The sequence below is a fragment of the Schistocerca gregaria genome, chromosome 7, assembly GCF_023897955.1.
Source record: "Schistocerca gregaria isolate iqSchGreg1 chromosome 7, iqSchGreg1.2, whole genome shotgun sequence".
NCBI classification, from domain to species: Eukaryota; Metazoa; Arthropoda; class Insecta; order Orthoptera; family Acrididae; genus Schistocerca; species Schistocerca gregaria.
This window is the reverse complement of record NC_064926.1, coordinates 198,349,731-198,368,215: the sequence shown is the minus strand read 5'-3', so window position 1 is coordinate 198,368,215 and position 18,485 is coordinate 198,349,731.

Below are 18,485 nucleotides of genomic sequence, written 5' to 3'. Positions count from 1 at the left end.
ACTGTCAGTTGGGCGCAACTTGGTTTCCTGGAGACCAAGGACGAGCGGACAGTGCAGGTGGAGGAGCAGTTGTAATTCCTCCCGATTAGATCGAATACCTCGTATGTTCCAATGTAACAAAGCCATCGCTAGTCAGAAAAAAGGGGGAACGAAACGGGTGAAGAGCTGGTCACCTCTACGGCTGCGGAGGCCAAGGTTTCGAGGGAACAACGCTGCAACCGGTGGGAGGCGGATCCTGTTCCATCAAGTCGTCGCCAGCTGCAGCCGCATTCCTGGGTTGTGTAGGAGGGGCAGCATCATTCGCCGACGACAGGCCAGCTGAGCGCCTGGCAGCAGAACGTCCTGGCAAAACTGAGGACAGCCGGGAGCAGTGACTCACGGATGGAGCGTCAGATGAAACGTGCCGGGGTGGAGAAGGGGATAAAGACTTCTTCTTGGAGGCCTTTTTGGAAGTCCGATGAGGCACGGGGATGGTGGGCTGGACCCGAAGAAGGTCCTCACGCATGGGGTTCGTTTTGGAACGCCGGACCTCGGAAGCCGGGGTCTGAAACGTTTCCCCAATGGACGCCTGAGAAGAGGATCGCTTCTCAGGTGGCGGAGGGGGAGGAGGAGGAAGGGTGAGAGATTTGGTCTGTGTGGGTATGTGCTGGGATGGGGAGATTGAGTAGGGTGGCTAGGCTAGGTTTGTTGGCTATGAGGGGGGTTTGCTGAAGGTTCTGTTGTGGTTGGTGTTTGTGAGGGATAGATCAGTATGTTAACAGAAGTGTTAAAACATTTTATAAAAGTGGACAGGAACATGTCCAACAAAACTAAGTCTAAAAGTACCTTAATACTAACAAAATACAATCTGAAAAAACTAGTGCACCTGCTCAGCATAAACGACTGGGACAGACAGTTTTTAAGATGTGGTTCTAATGCAGAACTTGTTTATGAAGTCTTCCGCAGTTATTTAACTAGTATCTTAAATAATCATCATGTTCCAAAGAAAAAACAGTTAACTAGAAATGGAAAACCATAGTATACCCAAGAATTGGAGAATCTAAAGAATAAAATACTGCTGTTAAAGGGCTAAGCAAAGTGAAGAATTCTGTTGACTTGAAGGATCTGCAAAAAACTACCAAGAAACTGTATAAGAAAGAGTTATAGTTGGCTAAACAAAGAGCCAACACTAATTCCTTTAAAAAAACAAGCAAGCCACCACAAAGCAGCAGGATTAGAAATCAGTAACACTAAAGGTGTAGTCAGAAACTCTAATAACACAGTTCCAATGCCAGCAGATACATTCAACCAATACTTTGTAAGCTGTACAGAATAAATCAAAAAGTTAATAAGAAAATCTAATGAAACATATATGGATTACCTTAAGAACACAAACCCAAATCGTGATCAGGCCGGGCCTTCATTAAGCAACCTTAGGGAGGTAAACCAAGAGGGAAGTCTTGAAATTGTCAAAGACTTGAAGAATTCATTCACTACAGACATATTTAATATGTCAAATAAGCTCCATTAACATACTCTATAAATTCGTGTCCAAGAGAGGGTATTTTTCCTGATCCCCTCAAATTATCCATGGTGACTCTGATCTTTAAGAAGCAAAGCAAATCTTGCCAGTTTCACTAATCCCAGTACTTGTAAAGCCTTTGAAGGCATTTTGTATAAACAAGTGTAGGAGCATCTAGAAACAAATAAGATGTTAAGTATATTACAGTTTGGTTACAGGAAAGAAATTACGCAAATTGTTGAACTCTTAGTTAGAGACATTTTCACAGGACCACGCTCATACACAGGTAGCCTTCTGTGTCCTGAGTAAGGCCTTCCATTGTGTTGACCATTATGGTTTGCTCTCCAAACTAGAATACTATAGAATTTGTGGCAAAAGTCTAAAACTAATGAAATCATGCCTCAATAAAAGAAAGTGGGTGGTGAGTTCAGGATGTGTTATCAAACACACATGGAGTATCACAGCGATCAAAATTAGGACCTCTTTCATTCCTACTACAAATAAATGACTTACCAGATAATACAAACGTAAAGACATATATGTATGCAGGTGATACTACTTTCTGTCTCTAAACTACATATTTGAAGACTTTGTCAAAAGAATGAATTTGATGAAAGAAAGTGCAGCATCCTGGTCCAATGCAAATGGTTTACTATTAAGTGTAAATACAATACAGAGTATGTAGACCAGTCTACCAAAGACTGCAAAAATAGAAAATAAAATGTAAAATTTTTAGTCATTACACTTGACAGCATACTAACATGGAACACCCATGTAGGACAAGTAACAGTTATATTATCAAGAGTAAGAGACTGATGCCATGTGTCACCTTTGAATGTGTAAGGACAGGAGGGTATTTTGCCATTTTAAATCTGTTTTCAATTATAGACTAACACTCAGGAGGGAGGAGGGGGGGGGGATAAAAATAAATTACTGAAATTCTTATAATTCAGAAGAAAGAAATTACAATAACAGTAAGAGCATATAGCAGAACTCGTTGCAAATCTTTGTTCATTAAGTATAAGATTTTAACTGTGATTAATTTATATATTTTAGAAAGTGTTAATCACATATTCACTGAATTGGTTCAAGTGTAATAAATAAAAAAACATTGTTATAATAAAAGAACTCTGCTCTTAACAGATTAGTAAAAACAAATAATAGTACCTACATAGTAATCAAAATATATAACAAACTTATAAACATCTCACAAGCATGTCAATCAAATCATTTAAGAAAAAACTACATAGCTTCTCGATAGCAAACTCATTTCATTCTTTAGAAGAATTTTTACAAATGCCAAATGGAACACTGTCAATAATGTAAAAATGTATTTTCTAATATCAATGTAATATTAATAAGTAAATGTACTGATGAAGTCTGTCGCATGTACAAATGCTGAATGATTAATAAAGAATCTGAATCTATCTTCAGGTACTAGTTCACTTGTATGCATATGAACAATTATCAGTTCTTTCACCCTCACCAATGTTTGTTTGCTAAGTAAAACCGTAGTTCGTAACCTGCATTAAACTGTAGGTCCCACTGTAACCCTCGCATGGTATCAGCTCTGGAAAAACATTTTGTGTGCCTTGGGTCTTTTTTGACCCCAATGTGATTCAAGCAAGTTTATGGTGATAAAATTTGAATTATTTCCACAAAAGTAATTTAATTTATTGAGAAGCATATGCACAATGTTGATATTACAACTCAATAGTTTCTTAATATAATTAAGTTACATCTAAAATATATCTAAAAACAAAGATGATGTGACTTACCAAACAAAAGCCATGGCAGGTCGATAGACACACAAACAAACACAAACATACACACAAAATTCAAGCTTTCGCAACCAACGGTTGCTTCATCAGGAAAGAGGGAAGGAGGGGAGGAGGGTAAGGTAAGTATTTCCGTTCCCGGGATTGGAATGACTCCTTATCCTCTCCCTTAAAACCCACATCCTTTCGTCTTTCCCTCTCCTTCCCTCTTTCCTGATGAACCCTAAGGTAAGTCTTTCCGCTCACAGGATTGGAATGACTCCTTACCCTCTACCTTAAAACACACATCCTTTCATCTTTCCCTCTCCTTCCCTCTTTCCTGATGAAGCAACCGTTGGTTGCGAAAGCTTGAATTTTGTGTGTATGTTTGTGTGTCTATCGACCTGCCAGCGCTTTTGTTTGGTAAGTCACATCATCTTTGTTTTTAGATATATTTTTCACACGTGGAATGTTTCCCTCTATTATATTCATATCATTAAGTTACATGTAAGTCATAATTATTTACTACATTTTTTTGAAATATCAAAATATATTTTATTTGGTTTGTTTGGTTCCAAAAATTATTTTAACCCAAAATATTCATAATCCACACATTATGAAACAATACTGAAATTTATTAATAGTATGTGTAATATCACTTACATGGAATTTTATTAGAAATACACTCCTCCTCACTCTCTGTGCATTACGATGAACAATCATTACACAACACACTTATCCTACCATGTTTTTTACAGATAAACTTGTGGCACCCATCACACTGTTGATTCACTTTCTTGTCCTTAGACCTTGGGCAGGTATCGCACCATTTTCTTTTCAGATTTGGAACATCGGCTTCCTGTTTATCGTATTGTTTTTCCTTTAGAAGTTCCTTGAAGCCTGAAGATATTATAGCTGAACGAATACGTTGTGGTCTGCACTGGGGCGACAGGCTTCTTCATTCAATGTGAGATTTTACTAGTTCTTCTCCTAGTTTGGAGAGGAAACCCCTTCTTTCAGTTTTACTTCTCATATCATGTAAAAATTAACAATACAGAGTGTAAGCATTGAGACAAGATAAACCTAATAAAAAATTACAGCAAATGGCCACCTTCTTGTTCCATGTTTCACTGAATAAAGCCTAGCCATCTTATCAACTGTATCAACTCCTGACTTTGTTGAGTTCTAGAACATTACTATTTCAGGTTTTTTGTGCACATGCTCACTTACATCAAATGTTTGGTGTAGAATAGAGAACAAAATGACTGATTTATTTTGTGTCGTAACACACAAAGCTAAAACAGTTCTCTGTGCATACCCAAAAGTTTTTGATAATGGATGCCTCTGTTTTGATGGCAACACTTCTTTTGATCTCTCTTTTTGGTTGACCTGAAGAGTTTCCATCAGTGTCAATTTATTGGCAAGAAGTTCTTGTCCCAAATCAAAACTTGTAAAAATAGTTATCAGTGGTAATGTTCCTACCAATTCTCTTCAGGTGATCAATTAAATCATGTATCATCAAACGGGGTGATTTCAGATGGTTTTGTCATTATTTTGATTGTAACTTTCATATATATTGTTAGATTTAATTGATTGTTATGGAAGTGGTTTGGTATATGTGTAACAAATAAAATATCCCAGAACCAGAAAGTGTATGTGTAGGTGTATTTATCTGAGGAAGTTAAATAGTGTCCGAAGTCACCCCATGGATTGGGGTGATTTCGGACACACGTGTTTTTTAAATCTCTGTCCGAAGTTACAGTATATAGAGGGCGAATTCGACCATTTACTGACTTTTTTTTAAATTCTACATGATTTTTATTTTATTTTGATGACTTTGACACATTTTAAGGTAGCCCTTTCTTAGGAATAAGTGATATGGAATGATATAATGAATTTTATATACTACAGATAAGTTCCGTACAACCTTGTTTAATATTTTTGCTTAAGCGAATGGAAAGATCCTCTGACTGTCGTTTGAGGAATAAATGCACGCTTTCTTCTCCTGGCAAATTATTACGAAATTTCTTCTCTTTTCGGCCAGATTTATCAAGGTAGCCTTTAACTAAATATCTAATATCCTATTTAGCAAAGGAAAATCCCCAATGTGCAGCCCTCAAGATACCTTGCTTCAACATTTCTTCTTCTTTATTTAGCATTGGCTGTCCTCCATTTTTTTTTTAATTTAATTTTTTCAAATCACACGATTTTCTGTACAATAATTTACCACTCTGAATATCACGAACAGCTTTATCTAAAAGCTCCGGTATCTAAAAGCTCCGGGTCATAATTACACCGTACTGTAGCACCTCTCCTGCTCTTATACATTCTTGGCATTGTCCGAAATCACCCCACACAGTACACGGTTTTACAAAAACCATCGTTATTTTATAACCTCGCAAGAGAAACTCGACAAACTTGTACAGAAATTGTCTCAATGGTATTAGCTACTGAGCGCGTCAACAATTACGGTTACAATAACGATCCACTCAGCACAACAATAGAAAGTTTCCACTTTACGATAATGCATGGATTTTTAACACTTGAGACTGTTCGTCAATTATTCACCTAGGGAAACAATTGATGCAAAATAAAAGTTGTGGAAAGTGATGAATGCAATCTTGCACTTTAAATAACTGGCGCACAGATGTTAAAATAAGAAACTCTTTGTTTCTACACAGTGGCAAAGAGCAAATAAGCCACACTGTCCGAATTCGCCCCGGTGTCCGAAATCACCCCGTTTGACGGTACCACTCATTTCATTTGATTTATTTTTCTTCCTTCAGCAGATTTCCCCGTATACGCTTATGCATTTATGACATAATTGGTCTGACAGTCTACAGCAGCCCACACTTTTATCCCATACTTTCCAGGTTTTGAAGGAATGCACACCTTGAATGGACACTGTCCCCTGAATATACACAGATGCTCATCAACTGCAATATAAGGTCCAAGGACATAAGACAAAATGCATGCCTCAATGAACACTTCAAACACAGCCTTTATAGGTTCAGCTTTTGATCCAGAAGCAGCTTTTCTTTCTTCCCTTGTAAGTTTATCATCAAACTGGAAGCACATCAAAATATCACGAAATCTTGAAAAGCTCACTGTAGCTTAAAAAACAGATAACCAAAATTCACTCAAGGGTTTCCCACATGCCTTATGCAAGCCAGGTATTATTAGTGGATCAAGGTGTGCCTGCAGCTCTGTAGAATCAAGTTCAATCCAGCATTCAAGATTTGGGTACAGAATTTTATTATCTTCTGCATGATTACTGGTATGCATCACTATTACACACTGCACGTGATTGGTGACAAAAAGGCTGAAACAATCTGCCCTTGTCTGTAATTGTGGTCCGTGAATAGCATATCTGGACAATGAGTAGACTACACCCACATAAAAACTGTTTACTTGTAGTTAAACAAGCCTTGGGGTCTAAAAAGGCCCAGACATCATGTGAGGGTTAAAGCTGTACTACCTCCAACACGACCATGTCCAGTACTCCATTTTGGTATTCAAAACAATCTTCAGATTACAACAGCTTTGCTTAAGATTCTGTTGTCACCACTATTTTGCACTATAAAGGGACATAGACTAAAGCCTTTCCTCAGACATTGTTTCTTTGTAAATGAAAAACATTAAACAATTGTATGAAAAGGATAGTTGCTCCTCACCACATAGCAGATACACTGAGTCACAGACAGCCACAACAAAGAGACTCTCAGAAACTGTGGTCATGTTTGTGAGAGTTGCATTTGCAGAAGTGTGTGTACGTGTATGTTATTTATTTCTGGCGAAGGCCTTCTTGGCCAAAGGCTCACTTTCTTACAGTCTTTTTGTTGTGCCTACCTGTGGCTCAGCATCTCTGCTATATGGTGAGCAGCAACTGTTCTTTTCATAATATTGTTACATTCCATCCAGGATTTCCCATTGTTTGAGACACATTGAACAGTCTGAGGAATAAGACTTCTCAAATAACTAATTGGCTCTCTTTGATGGTTATCATCTCTACTTGATCATTTCATTTCTCACTTATCTAAAACTCTATACATGTCACTACCAAAGTATCACAACTTTGCCTATAATATGCTTCGAAGAGATATCCTTTTATGTTACAATGTCTTTTAAATCACTATTATGAGCTCTGATATGGAAGGTATGATTAAATCTCCTTCACAGGAGCCCTGAGCCTTATTTCTTGTTCTTTGTGTAAATTTTATGATTCTTGATTAGGATTAACACTGAAACATTAGTCTTCTTTTATACACTTAAAAACATTGTTTTGTAGCACACATTTTATATTTTGAACTACTGTTCTGAAACTTAGAAATGCAATGATTTTCCTCCTAATCAGCCCCCCTTTTTTTCTCTCTCTTGCCACTATGCAGTGCTACCAGACCATGAGGTGTGTCTTATTCGCCTTTTGCCGTGGGTGGATGCTGAAAAACAGATTCAATCTATCCAAGCTACAAAAATAACAATCAGTTTTGCGATAACTCTTCTGAATTATAATCACAATGTTTCCACTGCACAGTTCCATTTACAGTTGAGGCTGATATAGATCTCTCATAACTTGTAACTCACAACAGATCAGAACAAGTACTGCTGCACTCATTTGATATTACGGAGTGATACTTCCCATCTATCACCTTCAATTGTTCTGGCACTGACATTATCGCCCATACCCTTTATTCTGTGGCCTCGCAAGCACTACCAAGACGCGATGCCAAGGCATACACTAGCCTCCACTGCAGGCAGGGACGTGCACTCGCTATCACAGCTTGTTGATGTTCCGAGCTAGCATCTTTGACACCGAATCTGCACTCATGGCAAACCAGAGTACACACAGTAGGATGTTCCACACTTAACAACTACCTAAACACTGTTTCTGCTTTCCACGAACACCTTTCATCACTCTGAGTGGTTAGAAGTGGAACACATTATTCCACAGAATCAACATGTTACACTCAAATTTATATGAGCAGTTTGAGATTGGAATTTGTATGAGCAATATTATACAGAAAGATTTGTTTTCATAGAAGGCCCACCTTGAGCAGAACATGATTTTTCTCTCTTCACTGAAGTTTCAGCATCATCAGTGGGCTTTTATTATTTTCCTTGTTGCTGCATGCTGATTTTTTTCTGGATTTTTATGTTGTTTATTACAATTGTTTTGTTTCACAGTTCGTAATTTTTCTGGTGTCCTTATTATCTTCTCTGTGAAGACCTGCACTAAGTCACATTCAGTGTTACTGTTTACAAACTTCCAGAAAAAATGAAAAACTGCGAAAGAAAACAACAGCAATGAAAAACAAAGATCCAGGAAAACCACAGCATGTGGTAACAAGAAAGATAATAAAAGTCCACTGAAGATGCTGAAACTTCAGTGAAACAGGTCTGGGAAATAAAATTAAAGATAAAAATTGTGTTTTGCTCAAGCTGAACCCTCTCCAAAAATAAATGTATTTATAAGCAAACATGGTCAGAAGAGCTTCATCCTAAAGATAATTATGCAGAAACATGTGGTAGAAGTCAGCCTGGTCATTTATTCATAGTAGCACATGTTTATGTACCGGTGCAATGAGAAGAAAATAATCTCTCATTTATTGAAGATGAAACCTAGATATGCATAAGTCATAATATGGCAAGACAATTCACAGAATGATTTCACAGTCCTGTCGAGCCAAGAAAAGATTGTCCTGTTCTGTGTGTTGAAAAACTTGAGTAGACATTATTCTGTATTACTTATACACCAATTTTTCTAACATTCAAGATAAGATCTTTCATAGTATTAGATAGAATTGTGAAGGAAGCAATTCAGTTATTACTGGATTCTTTCTAGAGGCTTCTTTCTTCTGTGTGGTAATACACATACTTTTGTGACTTTCCTAGTCTCCTCCAGATCTAAAATTTCAATTCTCGACTCATCTCCCATATTTTCCAGATCTGACCCTGTTAGTAGTCCATCATATGAAAAACTTAAAAAATGGAAAGATCCGCCGTGACTTTTTGTTTTTAAAACAGTTTGCAAACTTTATTTCTTACTGACTCGGTAGTTGTCTAGTCATTGGGGTTCACTCTTCAGAAAAATATTCACAGAATACACATTTATTTCAAAATGGCTCTGAGCACTATGGGACTTAACATCTACTGTCATCAGTCCCCTAGAACTTAGAGCTACGCAAACCTAACTAACCTAAGGACAGCACACAACACCCAGTCATCACGAGGCAGAGAAAATCCCTGACCCTGCCGGGAATCGAACCCGGGAACCAGGGCGTGCACATTTATTTGATGGCTCCAGTTGTCTTGCACCAAGCTATATGGTACATCTGTTCACAGTGTACAGGAGCCTGAGGATGGCATCAGTGAAGTGACAAAATTGGTAGCTTAAAGAAAAATAAATCACAACTAATTGGTGTACAGTTGTTGTTTTGTTTTTGCGCTATGTATTGTTTGATCAGCTACTGTCCCAAATCCTTGATGGATCCAAGAATATACTTCAAGACAGTTGGTTGTAGATAACTGGGATGATGAGCAATCATTTCTGTCCCATTGGATTGTAGTACCTCTTATACAATGTTCTGCTTATTACAACAATTGGAATTCTCCTTCGGTCAGATCCTCCTCTGACCCTTCTATGGTTTCAGCAATTCCTCTGTTTAGCAGCAATTCATATTTTCATCAATGACTGAGACTTTGTTTGTGCTGCTGTGCTCCACAAAGGATTTTTTGAAATGAAGTCGGCATCATAGGGGCTGTGACAGCTTTTGTGTACTACTGTATTCCAGAAGCTCAGATCCTTCAGGCTAATCAGTCAGTATACAGTATAATCCTCCATCCTCCACTAGAACTTTTTGATGGCCCAGATAACTGAAAGGCCATCTTTTTCAGTTGTAGAACAGCACCGATGTCTTTCTCAGTTGTTCAGTTGTTCATCTTGGACTTGGACAGTACTCTGGTTTTTTGAGCTATCACTTTTTCAGCACCTTCCTTATTAATATTAGTAGAGCTGCACCTACTGCACACCTGCTAGTGTTGGTGTGAAGATCAGTCTTGGCACTATTGTCATAAAATGCTAGGACTGGAGGAATGTTGGCACCTCCTTACAGATGAGGAAAGATTATTCAAGGAAAATTTGGTGTCTCCTGGCAGCAGTGCTTGCAAGGGTTGTGGACCGGTAGTGGACTGGTACAGAGGTCCTTGATGAGTCGCCAGCAGTAAGAGCACATTCCGAAAAAACTCCTCACATCATGTGAAAAAATTTCTCACATCACGAACATGCCGAGGATTTGGAAAATCTTTGACTACTAGTATTTTCTGTGGATCAGGACAGGCTCCATTGCTATCAATTAGATGGCCCCAAGATTTTTATTTCTTGGGTGATGAAGAAGCACTTTCTTGAATTTGGTCAGAGACCAGCAGTCTGAACACACAACATGGTCGTCAGGTGGCTTAGATGGTCTTCAAATGTCTTAAATAATGATAAGTCTCATCCAGATAGCAAAAAAATTCATTTAATATGTCTGAAGGTAACTGGAGCATTACGTAGTCCAAATGGCATTACTTTGAACTCACAGAGGCCAAATGGTGTTATGAACACAATCTTTTCCTAGTCAGCCTCATGTACCTCAATTTGCCTGTATCCTGTCTGCACGTCCCTTGTTGAAAAATACTCTGCTCCTTCCACATATTCTATGGTGTCATCAATGTTTGGCTATAGGTAGACATCTTTCTTCGTGATTCTGTTCAGTCGTTGGCAGTCAATGCTTCACAAGGAGCAAAAGAGAGATCAAGGAACCTCTTGGCTTCAATGATGCCATTTTGCAGCATTTTCTCAAATTCCTTTCAGGTTATCCATCATTCGACCAGCAACAACCTATTCAAGTGCTGGCTCAGTAGTTGATGATCACCCGTACTGATATGGTGTTTCAGCAAGGGCCCCTTGGTCTATCTTTTCTTCAGTAATGATTTTGAAGCAATGACCACCAGCAACACTCATGATTCACACTGGAATCTAAATTTGTTTTATGACTATATCTGTGTGACAGTTCACATCTGATAGTGTGGTAATAGTTGAACACTCTGCAGTACCATAAAAAATGTCCAGGGCACCCACAGTAGAAACATAATGGCATGTTGTCCTCCAGTCTATAAATGTCTCTTCCATGCAGGGCATTAGACTTGGTGGAGGAGTTGTTTGTACCTTGATTGGCGATATGTTGGTTTGCCATTTGACGGCTGTGGCATAAGTCACAAGTGGCCATGTCCCTCCCTCCTGAAGAGTTTGACTGGCGGTGGAGACTAGTTCGAAAGCTCGGTACACCTCTTCAACATTCTCTGTTACCTCTTGACTTATGGGGTTGACATTCAATGCTGCTTACTTGGTGCGGGGCTTTAAATTCCTGGTAAATTCCTGGCTTACTTGGTGTGGCAGTCCTGGGCGCTATAATGGCCGTATCTCTTCTCTTAATACATGGTGTACGAAAAAGGCAAAGTCACAGCTGCCTTCCACAACGACCGTAGTTACTTATTCAGGAGTCGATCATACTTCTTTCGTCTGATTCTTCTCGTGCTGCATTTTTCCAGGCATTGTGCACCACTTTATGAATTCCTGTCATTGTGGTATTCTTTACCAGAAGACCTGCGTACATACATTTGGTGATTCCTTTTGTCAAGTGCGAAATTTTGGCAAATCCTGTCATATTCAGTCTTACAATGTGGCATAGGGACAAACCATTCTGTATGTAAGACTGTGTTGTCTCCCCATGATGTTGCGCCCCATTCCTTTGTTCTTTCGCAAAGACAACTTGCAGCTGATTGTCACAGTTATATACTTACCAAAATTTATCACTTTGTTAGAAAAAATATGTTTAATGAAACAGAGATGTATGTTGCTCAGTCTTCAACAACAATTGTAATTTAAGAACTTACCTCAGCTCAGTACAGCCGATAGAGACACAAAAAACAACCGAAAATTTACGTTCCTAGCTTTGGGAATAAATGTTCCTTCATCAGGGAGGAGAGAGGGGAAAGAAAGGGAAGAAGGGAAAGTGGATTTAGTTACTCACAACCCTGGTTTTGAAGCAACAGGGCAATTTGCCATGTTTATTTGCCCATAACATCATACATTAGGCACCTGACTTACGCCGATTTCCAAATACATATCTAAAAGCTGCTGTCGCTCGCCTATGGTAATGTTAATACACTATCCGACCAAAAATATCTGGACAACCCTACATACTATGGTGTATTACCTAGTGCTGGTTTGGTAATCATCACAGTAATGATTCTGATTATAGTATCCTGGATACTCTGTAAAAGAGGGTTTTGAAAATGTTTCATTTCCTTCTGAGAAGTAGTACCACCCCCACAACCTGAAGGTGAATATCACACCTGAACCTACCTGCCAACTTTGGTGCATGTGATCAGGCATGACACCCCCCTTAGAATTAAGTTGTAGTCTAGGTATCAGGTCAATGAACTAATTTTGTAATGGATTTGTATTTCTATGTAAAGTCTATGGAATCCCAATTTAACTGTTGAGTGTTAACACTCATGTAAGTCATTTTGTAATGTTCTTATTCACCCACTTGGGTAATTACCATTGTAATCCTAGATTTAAGAACTCAAAGAAATATTACGGGGCAAAAGCCCCCTTGTGACTGTCAGGCCTGGGAGCATTCTTCATTCTCTCACCCCCACGAGGGTGGAGTGTTTCAGTGTGCTGTGCTCTGGTGTCCCTCATCATCGCCTGGGTACCCACCACCACTGATACAGCCGACACACACACTCACACCATGGCGCCGCCCCTACTGCCGTCGCCCCAACTTCACAAGTTTGTTATTCGAGAGCCTTCCTTCAGGCCGTTCAGGCCACTTTGTAACTTTTGCACATATGTTATGGACGTTAATTTCTGTGACCCTTCATAATGATCATAAATTTTTTTAAATGAAATAATCAATCAGAATAAGCTCATTCATTTTCATCCAGAGAGCCTTCTTCGGAAGGGGAAAGGATGTGCAGGGAGGAGACTCTCCAAGAGGGATCATTGCTGACAAAATTTTTTCCACTCATAATGTACGGCCATAGCCGGCTTGGGCATACTGTGGCGGAAGGTGCTGGCCAGAAGACCGTGGTCGGCACATCCCTGCCACGTGCTCCTCGGTCAGGCTGTAGTCCCACGGGTTGGCTGCACTGACAAGAGTACACTACTAGCAAGGCGCGTTGGCGAAATCTACCCTCCAATCAGAGACTAGTCGTGTGATCACGTAAAGACGCGGCCGGGAGCGGCGAGGGCGGCTTGGAAACAGCCCCGCGCTCTCTTAGCTTCGGACCTCGGCCCCGAGTAGTCGCTCCTCTAGCCTCTGCCTCTCTCCTCAAACCTCCTGATGAACAGACGGCAACCCCTCTTGGGGCTGCTCAGCCCTACGTAGGCACCCATGTACCATCTTTACATGAATAAATAGGGTCCATTCCAGCTTAATTACTTCTAATTATTGCAATGGCCACAATTTTCTGCTCCTGACATCTATCCTGACAAGCAGTGGAATTGACAACCAAATGTCATGAGAGGCGGACTCATCAATACAAAAGGAGGTGAGGAATATTATGTTGTCCGTACACAAGCAGTAACAGTAGAATGGGTCCATCAGGAGAGCTCAGTGACTTCAAACATGGACTCGCCTTTGGATGTCATCTGCCCAAGTTGACTGTTGTGAAGCGATTACGAAGTGGGAACATGAAGTAACAACCACAGCTAAACAAAGACCAGGCACACCTTGTGTACTGGACAGTCAAGTATTGTGGAGGGATGTTTTTAAAAATTCACACAAGATCAATGGAAGGCACCCCTCTTTAGTACTACTAGCAGTTCATATAGCACAATGCCTGCATAGGTAGTTCAAAAGAATGGGATACAATGGTCAAGCAGCTCTTCATAAGCCACACACCTGTAGCCAGTGCTCAGTAACGCTTGAGGTGATGTGAAGAGCAACGCCGTTGGAGAAAGGATGACTGGAAATGAGTGAATTGGAATGCTGAATCACGCTATAGCCTATCACAATCCAAGGGAAGGGTTTGGGTTTGGTTGGTCGGTTGACGCTTTACGGCACAAAACTGCTAAGGTCATAAGCACTCGTATCATAATGTACAAAAAAAAAAAAAAAAAAAGCACTAAATAAAAACTTGAGGAAAAAACCCAACCAAGCAACCTCAAATAAGGAGCAGCCAAGGACGAGGATGTCCCTAGGGAAAATTTCTCTAAACATCATTGAGATGGCAGGCATGGTGGGGGGGGGTTTCATATTTACTTCGCCATGGCGCTGCAGCAAATAAAGAGGAGGATACAATTGACAAAACACGTGTCATCCGTCATCCACTAAAACATCTGAAAGTCGGCACCAGATCAGAAAGTGGCGCACCATGAGAGGTTGAGAGCAGTAGGCACAGAGTGGGGCAGGGTCACCACTTAATAAATGACGGTGACTAAAACGACAGTGTTGTATAAGAGGGCTGAAAGGAAGTCGACCGTGCTACTGGGAGAGGTTTAATTCTCAGAGTTTGTTCCACTCGAAACAAGATCATTGTGCACTCCAAGAGATACTATGTGCTGACAGACAGCGACACAAGCATCATCTTAGGGAACAGAATGACTAGCAGGCAGAGCAAGGAGACCTGCAGCCTTTGCAGCAGCAGACTCATTACCAGGCATGCCGACATCACCAGGAACCCACAGGAATACCACGTTGGCTCCCCCCACAGTGAGTGAGTGGAGGCATTCTTGGATCCACTGTACTAAAGGGTGGACTGAGTATAGTGCGCGAAGACTCTGAAGAGCTCTGACAGAATATGAGCAGATGACACAATTTGGAAGCCCGTGTTACTCGATGTACTGGGTGGCCTGATAAAAGATGTCAAGCTTCGCAGTACAAATCGAGCAATAGTCAAGAAGCCAATATTGAAATGGATACAACAAAATACAAAGGCACACCTGACGCCATGGCCAGTCTTGTAATCATCTGTATAGACAAAGATACTGTCCCCAAGACACGTGCAAAGAGCAAGAAACTCGCTGTGATACACAGGCCAGGATCAGTGTCCTTAGGAAGCGAATGGAGTCCGAAGCAGCAAATGAAAGCGAACTCTGGGAGGCGCAGAGAGGATGGGGGCAGTTCGCACTGGAGGTCAAGGGAATTGTCAGGGGGAGCATAGGATAGGTGAGCAGGTGTAGAAGACAGACAGCTCATGTAATGACTGAGGAGAACATCTCATCAGTAGGACAATGGTAAGTCAGCAATCTTAGCATAAAGACTCTCAATGGGACTAGTATAGAAGGCACCAGTGGCTAAACGTATCTCACAATTGTGGATGGTTTTAAGAAGGTGTAAGACAGACGGACGTGTGGATGAATATATGATACATTCATAATCTAGTTTTGAACAGACAAAGGAATGGTATAAACAGAGGAGGATGGTCTGATCCACTCTCCACGAGGTACCGCTTAAAAAACATAGGACATTGAGGGAGCAAGTACAACGAGCTGCCAGGTAAGAGATGTGGGAAGACCAACAGAGTTCTCTATCATACATGAGTTCCAAGAATTTTGTTGTGTCAATGAATGGAAGACGGAATGGGTTGAGACATAGGGACGGGGGAAGAAACTCCTGATGCCGCCAGAGGTTCATACAGACAGTGCCGCTCAAGCAGACATGTTCATTGAGAGCTGCAATAGATTGCAAAATCATCAATATATATATATACCAAGCGGGAAAGCGCCGGCAGACAGGCACATGAACAAAACACACAAACACACACACAGAATTACTAGCTTTCGCAACCGATGGTTGCTTCTTCAGGAAGGAGAGGGAAAGACGAAAGGATGTGGGTTTTAAGGGAGAGGGTAAGGAGTCGTTCCAATCCCGGGAGCGGAAAGACTTCCCTTAGGGGAAAAAAAGGACAGGTGTACACTCGCACACACACACACACACACACACACACACACACACACACACACACACACACATCCGCGGATGGATGTGTGTGTGTGTGTGTGTGTGTGTGTGTGTGTGTGTGTGTGTGCGCGCGAGTGTACACCTGTCCTTTTTTTCCCCTAAGGGAAGTCTTTCCGCTCCCGTGATTGGAATGACTCCTTACCCTCTCCCTTAAAACCCACATCCTTTCGTCTTTCCCTCTCCTTCCTGAAGAAGCAACCATCGGTTGCGAAAGCTAGTAATTCTGTGTGTGTGTTTGTGTGTTTTGTTCATGTGCCTGTCTGCCGGCGCTTTCCCGCTTGGTAAGTCTTGGAATCTTTGTTTTTAATATATTTTTCCCATGTGGAAGTTTCTTTTTATTTTATATATATATATATATATATATATATATATATATATATATATATATATATATATATAAAACAGAAAGAAACTTCCACATGGGAAAAATATATTAAAAATAAAGATTCCAAGACTTACCAAGCGGGAAAGCGCCGGCAGACAGGCACATGAACAAAACACACAAACACACACACAGAATTACAAGCTTTCGCAACTGGCAGTTGCTTCGTCAGGAAGGAAGGAAGGAGAGGGAAAAATGAAAGGGTGTGGGTTTTAAGGGAGAGGGTAAGGAGTCATTCCAATCCCGGGAGCGGAAAGACTTCCCTTAGGGGAAAAAAAAAGGACAGGTATACACTCGCACACACACACACACACACATATCCATCCGCACATACACAGACACAAGCAGACATACATGTCTGCTTGTGTCTGTGTATGTGCGGATGGATATGTGTGTGTGTGTGTGTGCGAGTGTATACCTGTCCTTTTTTTTTCCCCTAAGGGAAGTCTTTCCGCTCCCGGGATTGGAATGACTCCTTACCCTCTCCCTTAAAACCCACACCCTTTCATTTTTCCCTCTCCTTCCTTCCTTCCTGACGAAGCAACTGCCAGTTGCGAAAGCTTGTAATTCTGTGTGTGTGTTTGTGTGTTTTGTTCATGTGCCTGTCTGCCGGCGCTTTCCCGCTTGGTAAGTCTTGGAATCTTTATATATATATATATATATATATATATATATATATATATATATATAGCCCGAGATACCTTGTGACAGACAGCAAATAAGACAATGCTGCGCACAGAACACTATCCCATCTATCTGAGCCCACATGTACCTTAAAAAGAGGGTCATTTAAAAACTCCCATATAAAAACAGGCAGGCAGCCCTTGAAACCCGATTTGTGCTTAATATGGAGGGTACCCATCCTCCAGCAGGTGTCATACGCCTTCTCCAAATCACAAAACATGACCACAGTTCGGCACTTCTGCAAAAAAAAAGTTCATAATATGAGTTGACAAGATGATCAACTGCAGAGCGGTGCCTACAGAACTGACAACGGGCATTAGTGAGGGTTTTCCGTGACTCAAGGCACCACACCAACTGACCATTGATCATATGTTCCATCACCTTGCAGACGTTACTGGTGAGGGAAATTAGGGGCAGCTGGAAGAAAAATGTTTGTCCTTACCATGCTTAGGTATGGGAATGGCAATGGCCTCATACCAGCAACTGGGAAATGTGCCATCTGTCCACACATGGTTATATGTATGGAGGAGATAGCATATGCTCTCAAGAGATGGGTGTTCTAACATCAGAATGTGAACACCATATGGTTCTGGAATGCATGACTGGGGCAAAGACTGCATGTTAACCTCCTTCATATTAAAAACAATAGTGTAACATTCACAATTTTGTGAGGAGAAAGATATCATCTTTGCCTCTGCACCCATTTTAAAGGGAGGAAGGCAGGACAGTACTGGGTAGAACTCAAAATGTCTGTAAAATAGCGGCCCAAGGTGTTCGAGATACCAAGAGGGTCTACAATGACATTGTTCACTACAAAAAGGAGGGAATACAACTGTTAAAAGAGCTTTGAGGAGAAAGCCAACTAGCATTTTGCTATCCCTGAAAATGTGGCAATACTGTGCACGTAGCTGTTTATGACGGATACAGATTGCCATCGTGGGATGGAGTTTAAAAACACAGAGAGCACATCTCCAAGCACAGACTGCGTTGCAGCATGCCTCAGTTCACCAGGGAATGGAAACACGTCAACACGTCGCAGCAAGGAAGAGGTACAGGGTGTGGAACATTCTGTGGCTGTAAGGATAGTGTTTGTTAGGTTTTCTACCTAGTCATCAATGCAGGGGAAATGGCGTTTATTCAAAGTGGGC